Source organism: Agelaius phoeniceus, chromosome 2 (genome assembly GCF_051311805.1).
Source record: "Agelaius phoeniceus isolate bAgePho1 chromosome 2, bAgePho1.hap1, whole genome shotgun sequence".
Lineage (NCBI taxonomy): Eukaryota > Metazoa > Chordata > Aves > Passeriformes > Icteridae > Agelaius > Agelaius phoeniceus.
In genome coordinates this window covers 105,836,239-105,844,055 of record NC_135266.1, presented here as the reverse complement: position 1 = coordinate 105,844,055, position 7,817 = coordinate 105,836,239, and the positions used below count along the sequence as shown (strand labels likewise).

General features: G+C 35.1%; 1 long non-coding RNA gene across 1 annotated transcript; it reads left to right on the top strand.

Annotated features, from left to right (window-relative positions):
- Positions 1–1,338: 1,338 nt before the first annotated feature.
- LOC129117408 (uncharacterized) lies at positions 1,339–5,004 on the top strand. Its single transcript, XR_008533837.2, has 3 exons — positions 1,339–1,520; positions 2,669–2,782; positions 4,912–5,004. It is a non-coding gene; the product is annotated as an uncharacterized LOC129117408 (long non-coding RNA).
- The last annotated feature ends 2,813 nt before the right edge of the window (positions 5,005–7,817 follow it).

Sequence of the window (7,817 nt, the reverse complement as noted above, 5' to 3'; positions counted from 1 at the left end):
ATCAGAGTTTCTCAGGAAATCCTATTTGCATTTAAACATTAAAAATTCTGAAAAATTCATTTACATTATTTAATTTAAAGGGTTGTTTACTTTTTTTTTAAAATGTTCGAGTTCTTGACTATATTGATGATTTTTTTAAAAGCCAAATTTTGTTTTTGAAATTAATGAACGCTTTTCAAATACTAATTTGCACTTTGATTTACTTTAGATGTAAACAGTGGCCAGGAAATACATGGAAAAGTTTTCAGTGGGCATATATAAAGTATATGAGGTAACTACCTAAAAAACCAAAAAAACCACAAAAGGTTGTAATACTCTCTTGTTCTTCATTGGTAGTTTCTGCTTGTTAATAAAAGAGGACAACTTGCTCCAGCTGCATGGATTAAAGAGGGATAGAGCCCTTTATGCAGATGTTGCTGAAAGACTTGGAGGGTTTTGCTGCCTACATTTTGTCATGTCACTCTCCTCTGTTACAGGGAAGACTTTAATACCACTAATCTCCTTCTTACATCTAAAATAGAGCCTTTACTTTCCAACATGAATATGAGTCAGCAGTGCCCTGTCCTAACATGCACTGGAAAGGATTGTCTGTACAGTTAAAGGCCCAACAAGATAAACATATTTCACCCATGCCATAAAGAAAGTGTCATTAAAAGTTTGACAGAGCTTCTTGCTCTGTCAGCTGCTAGCTCTTTGAATTCAAATAACTACAATTTTATTCAGCTTTCATTATAGGTTGTTGGGAGCTTCTAATTATAATGGAAAGAATTGACATAAATAAAATATTTATCTCCATTTGATAAATTAAAGAAATGTGCTAGGGCATACCACGGAGAAAATTTAGGGAAAATATGTCCATTCCAAAAACTATATCATCCATACACACTCATTTTTCTCATGGTGTTTAACGTTGCTGGAGCTCAAACATTAGATTACGTTGTCTATTGCAAAATGGCAATCACTCTGCATTTCCTTGAGAGAATAATTTGTGAGAGAATAGTTGTTTATCCCTTTCTGTTGGTACATTATTGGCTGATGTCTATCATCACTTTTAGTTTCCTTCTGTGATGTAAGAGGACATGACACTTTCAACTTGATAAAACGTAATGAATGAATGGTCACAATGCAGAAGTATTTAGTGTTAGACTCTTGATAAGGCCCTGGTGAAAGGTGTAGCACACATGACAGCTGCTATCATGAGCTGTCTGAAACAAAAACCTTTTGACTTCTTAAGCTGCTCCCCATTTCTCCTCATTCTTCCCAGTCTAGCTGCAACGCTCTTGTAAAATTGTGCAGTGTCCTATTAAGTGTTTCACCAGAAAAAAGGTGAAGTGTCTATCTGCCACTGCAGCGTCACCAGTCAGAAAGGATTGGTCACAGCCTCTTCTGAAGAAGGTCAGCAAACAACTCAACCACCCAAAGGAAGTGAAGACCTCCTCAGGGAAGTGTATTTCTGTGAGGAAAAAGACAGCCACCATTTAAAGAGGAATTTACTTCCTGCAATCGTGGCAAAGGCTCAGGTAGTGCTATGAAGTTAATTTTTCTTTTGGAAGTGCTGTGTGCAAGGTCAAGGAGAGACACTTTGGGATAACATTTGGCTATGCATTTCCAGTCTGAGGTATGTGCCCTATGGCTTTGGGCCAGCTGACGTTGTCCACATTTCTGTGACTTCTCCAACCTGCAATGGGAAGTGGAGCCAAAGGCCAGGGTGCATTGTTTGCCTGGCAAGGGCAGCATTTGCTGACACTAAAGCACAGACACATATTCTTGGCCTGCTGGCCAAAAACTCATTCAGAGGCTTGCAGCAATTTTCTTTTTTTAGCGTGGTGGGAAGGAGAGGTTTTACCAGAGGAGAGAGTTTCTCCTATCTGCCAGGGAAAAATATATTTGCTGCAAATTATAGCAGCAGACATTATAAATTACCAAAACTAGCAAAGAGCTCCCCAGAAGAGTAGCAATTGCACTGTAGAACAAAGGCAGATGTTATTTGTGAAAACAGATGCCAACTAAAAAAACATTAATAAGAAGCAGGTTTTCTTCTCCAACTTGCCCTTCAGCTTTAGAAATATCTAAGATTGTATTGTTTTCAGCTATATCACTTGAGAAATAAAGAGCAATTTATGTAATTTATCCTTTATTGACATAGATTGTGTAATCAGCAGACTTATATTAAGAAGTCATTTTCAACATTGTACTTATACACAAATAAAATTAGAGCAACACAAAGAAAGATAAGCAAATAAAAATTAATTAATTCTGTCACTGAAATGACAAAATAGACAACCTTCTTGGTAAAATTGCAGCCGTAGGTGATGTTTTAATAGAATTAAAGGACAATTTGACAAAATTATTCTGCTTTGTCTCAAGAAAAAAGAACAGCTAACATATTCTCACTTCCATTTTCCACTGCATATCTAGAGGCTGTCTTAAAAAAAAGAGAGAGAAAAAAATTAGCACTTTTAATTGTTTTTGGGTTTTTTTTGTAGAGTTGGAAAGGGAGGGTTTTTCTAAATTAAAGTTATCTACATATTATTGTGGTATTAATGTCTAGAGTGAAAAACTTAATATTTTTCCTCAAAATAAAACGACATTTGATGGAATGAAAGTTATTTTTCTTAAATATAATATCAGAGTTTAAGAAAATTCAGAGCAGCTTTTTTTCTTACAGACTTAAAAATAAGTTTTGCACAAGCGTGCTTTCTATCTCTGAATTATAAGTATGTGAAAATAAGAGAAAATACTGAAGAAGGAAAAGCACTCTCTGAGCAACTATCATCTGCAGGTATAAAAATAAGAAGTGCCTTATAATGTGTTTGAGTGTTTGGGAAACAGTTTATTGTGATTAAATTTAATCTAAGCAAAAAGAAAACATTAAAAAGTGTCTGCAGGATTTTTTATCTCTTTAAATCTACTTTGCACACTAACAGGCACACAACTATACCATTTCCTAATGTGCATTCGTGTTTTGGATACGCTTATTTGTTCAATATAGCTAAACATCACTTCATATTAGTTTCAATTGGTGACTACAAATATTATGGCTGAATGCCTGTTCTTCTAGAAACAAGGTTGTGAGACCAATCACTGCAGTTCCTGTTTCTGGCATATTTCAACTCTCATATGTCAACTCTGTAAATCTTAGAACAGTTTATTTACCCTTCTTTTTCCTCTATAAAGTAAGAATATAATTGCCATTTTTATTCCCTGCTCCATAATAACTGTCATTGGATAATGGAAGAATCAATCAAACATCTTTTTTTCACATTCCTGCAGCAACAGAACTTTATTATTTTTTACTTCACTGACACTGAGAAGCCTGAATCAATATTGACAAAACATCAAATCGTTTTGAAAAGTTTAGCTATGATTTGCTCAACTTAACCATTTCATGTCTGCCACAAATGCAAGGAGTGAAGTCCCAGTCTTCCTTTCAGACGTGAAAGTCCCTAATACGAGGAATTGAAGTCTCCTTGTGTGACTCCTGGAATGATGGCTTTTTTTGAAAATTTCATTATCTAGAACTGGTGTGAGATATTAATTGTCAAAACTCCCAGGCAGGTCTGGTTTGCATGAAACAAGTGACAAAGTTAGGAGCATTACACGTTCAGCAGCCTTGAAAAATGCAATGCCTCAGCTTACACGTGCATTTGCAGGGGTACCCAATATTTTTCAGTACATTTTGTGGAAGACTCCAGTTACTTTTTAAATTGCTGGTGATCCACAATTATGCACATATTTTGGAAGTGCAGAACATTTTGATTTCTACTAGCATGTCCTTAATTTTTTCCCATAGGCTCCCGAAGTTGACAACATCAGTTAAAAAATAATAGTCTTTCCCTCACTTCGGACTATCTAAACAACAGTTGTCCTCCAAACAGGACAGCATATTGTGTCAGGTGTGTGCAAATGTATATATTGTAAATTGGCATTCAAGGAAAAACACAAGTATTTTCCTACAAAAACATTTTCCTCTCTCCTTTTGCCACACGGAGTGTCCCAAGAGTTCTTTCTTCTAGTTGTAACATAAATCAATAGCTGGTCTCATATCACGGACAGCAACCAAGTTTCATGTAGCATTCAGTTATCTAGAACAACTCCCAAGGGTTTTGAAAGACTATTCCTGAACCTGTTCAGTCTCAAAGGTTAAATAAAGCAGTTTCTGTGAAACCAGGATTCACTTGTTAAAATTAATGCTACAAAGACAGCTTGGTAACAGGTGTTTTATGTTTTAGACTGGGTAGCGGCAGAATATGCTTTTAAGCATTCTTTAAATTGCACTCTTGGGTTGTTTTAACTGTTGTGTAGCATACTTGTTCTTGGTTGAGGTGATTTCATCCACTGCTCCTCAATTCTCTCTGCTGGTTGTTATCAAACTTATATTTTCTATGTTAATAAAAAGGTACATAATTTTACATGCTTAAAATGCAATATCATACTCTATGAGTTAGTGAAAGTTACTTTCCTCCTTATCTTGTGTGTCCTAAACCAGCAGGAAAAGAAGACCAATAGTGACTAAAATTATAGTGGTATTTGCCATACCTTTGAAAATACGTGAAAGAGTACTGACAAGCAAGACTTTATTCAGAAATAGCAAATTTTACTCAGTGAGCCACAACAACGTTTATGTCACTCCTTTACTGCATTATGATTACATTATTTAAACATTGCCAAATAATATTTTTAAGCTCTAGGATAATTTCATACAGATGCCTTGCAGGGAACATTTTGCTTTTTCCTTACCACTGAGATAATGGAGTTCATGCAGATGCTTGTTCTGCCTACATACATAGAGTTTATCTAGTAAGTTTAAGAAATCTTATAAGTCACTGTTTTTCTAAACATTGTTCAATAAATGACATAGATAAAGACTGATGGCTTAAAATATTTTATTTGATTCTTGCTTTTACATAGGCATTCTGAGCATCAATGTGCAGAAAAGTGAGATGGAGAGTTAAACAGCACTGTGCTTGAGAATTGTATTCTAGAGCTGCAAAAATTTCCTCTTTTTGGTAAGGCCACAAGTTTTTCCTGGTAAAGTCAACAAGCTTGTATTATAGGTAAAGCATTTAAAGTTAAAGTGGGTCTCAGGAGGGTCACATGGCCTTAGAGAAGTAACTTAGGAAGTTCTGCTCTAGTTTTCCATCTTCAGAAGCACAGAAGGGAGGAAATCTACTTTATTACATCCATCCTTGTCTGTATTCTGGGGTAAATAATGTATTTGATTAATATTTGCAGAAAAAAAAACCCACCAGCTTTTGTTCTTGGCTGTATCCCACCAAGACTACAATCTTTTAATTACTACCCTAGGAAAAAAAAGTATAAAGCCAGTGATTTTTCAAATAACAAGTTAAAACTGCTGTTGAAAACACTAGTTAAAAATATGCTACAATTTGCACTAATGTTTCTGTCTGAAAGGTCAGTCATTAGGAAGGAAACTCTTGAAAGGCATAGCAAGCCATGCAATTCACAAGTAATTAACAGTAACAGTGATGTAGATAGGACTCCCTACAATAAATACAGCTATATCGTGAAAAAGAGTTTTGAAAGACAATAAAAAAGATTAAACCAAACAGGGATATAAATAAAGAGGATGCAAAAAGAGATACCATAATTAACAGATTTTGATGCCATTATGTTTGTGTGTCTGAAAACATAAATTGTTTCATAAATGGAAGAAGTAGCATGATTTAAGCACTTCTGAAGCAGAAAACTCATTTAGCTATTTTATGAGGTAAAGACACTAACTGTAAATCATTTCCACACTTGTAGGAGGGCAATATAAATTGCCTTGATAAGATACGACTGATTTAAAATACACTTCTTGAATAGCACTGGCTGAATATAAAGCACCTTATAACTGGATGTGCTCTGAATTCTGAAACTGGGAGTTCATCAATGTGTGCAAGTGCTTGAAAACTTTTTATTGGTGAGTCCAAAAGAGAGAAAAAGTGAAGCACGCTTCTAGAACCTCTTTCACATTAATGTTATCATTGGACAAAGCTGCGGAAAATAATTTCAAATAAACCTAAAAACATTCAAAAAAATTCTTCAGTATGGTGTCTTAATGTATTGTACCTCTTTCCAGCATATATGTATCCAAAACAAACAGCAGTAAATTATAAATATACTCATCAGGACAGCTTGCTCTGAGCCTGAATATAAAAGTTGTGGTATTTTCTGGGTCCCCCATCATAGGGAGGAAATGATGAATATGACTCCGTGTTCTTAGAAGGCTAATTTATTATTTTATCATATTATATTATATTAAAGAATACTATACTAAAACAATACTAAAGAATAGAGAAAAGATGCAGACAGAAGGCTAGAAGATAATAATGAAAAGTCATGGCTCTCTCCTCAGAGTCCAACACAGCTTGACAGAGATTGCTCATTAAGTTAAAACAATTCACATGAAACCAATAAAACAATGACCAGTTGGTAAAAGATGTCCAAATCACATTCCAAAGCATCAAAACACAGGAGAAGCAAAACAGATAATTATTGTTTTCATTTTTCTCTGAGACTTCTCATCTTCCCAGGAGAATAAATCCTGGGCAAAGGATTTTTCAGAAAATATGATGGTGACAAAAAGTGCTGTGGAAATGGAACAAACCACACTGTGCATTTTGTACCTCTGTGATGGCAGCATCAGTCATAAATATCTCACATAAGCACACGAGCAATGTGACCCCTGAAGGAGCAAACAAGGAAGGGTGTTGTGGCACAAATGAGGTGTCCAAGGAACCAAAAGCTGCAAGATAGAGAAGAAGATAAACATGAAGGGCAAATGGGCAGGAAATGCTGCTGGAAGCAGAGGAGGACTGGTATCAAAAAAGAATAGAGGATACAGGGAGCAGATGGCATTTCTTTTGGTAGTATCAAACTCTAGAGGTCAGCAAGGAAACTCAGGGAAGACAATCCCACCTAAGTTTCAACTTCCGCCACCAGTGAGCTCTCAAACAAACTCAAACTTGGCAAAGAACCACCAAGAACCCCAGCCACTAGTGATAACCATATGGCATCATGGTGGTGTGTCCTCACAGCTAATTTAAAGCTTAACTGCTAAAGGCAAAAAAATTTGTTGAGATCTATTTGTTGACTAATAACGTAGAGTGACAACTATCAAGAAAAATGTTGATGAAAAATTAATTTAATAACAATTTGCAGTTTAAAATACAGTTTTGCCAGTCTTCAAAGCGTTCCCATGACAGAAATTTCAAATTCTCTGGTACATATGTGTATGTATATACACAGATAAAATACATGAAAATAAATGTCTCCAGTCTAGGAACAATTTCATTTTGAACTGGTTTTCGTTTTTTGATTTTGCTTTTGTGAGTTTGGTTTTTTTCCCCTTACATGAGATCCATATCTCTGATAAAATCTGTCAGAGTTAAATATTTGTTTCTTTTTTCAGATGACGTACAGCAATCCGAAGGGTAAGTGAGATCTGATAGAACAATAAAGATTGTTTATACCTCAAAGTAGAATAATCTTTCAGTCACCCTCTTGATTGACAACTGTGTTTGGTTTTGTACTCTGATACTTGAATCTTACCCTCAGTCATACCTACAAAATTCATGTACTTTAACTGACTTTGGTAGAACTACATTCATTTATCTCATCTAAAATACTGGCTTATTTTTCTGATAAGAATAACAGGCTATTCCATTAGAGTTCTAAACACTCCTTATCAGTCTTCACTATAGAAATCATTTTAGATATGAACCCTTAAGCATTAGTAGAATATTGAAGCTTCAACAAGTCTTAGAAAAAAAAGGCTTATTAGATAAAATATCATATAAATGACATTCCAG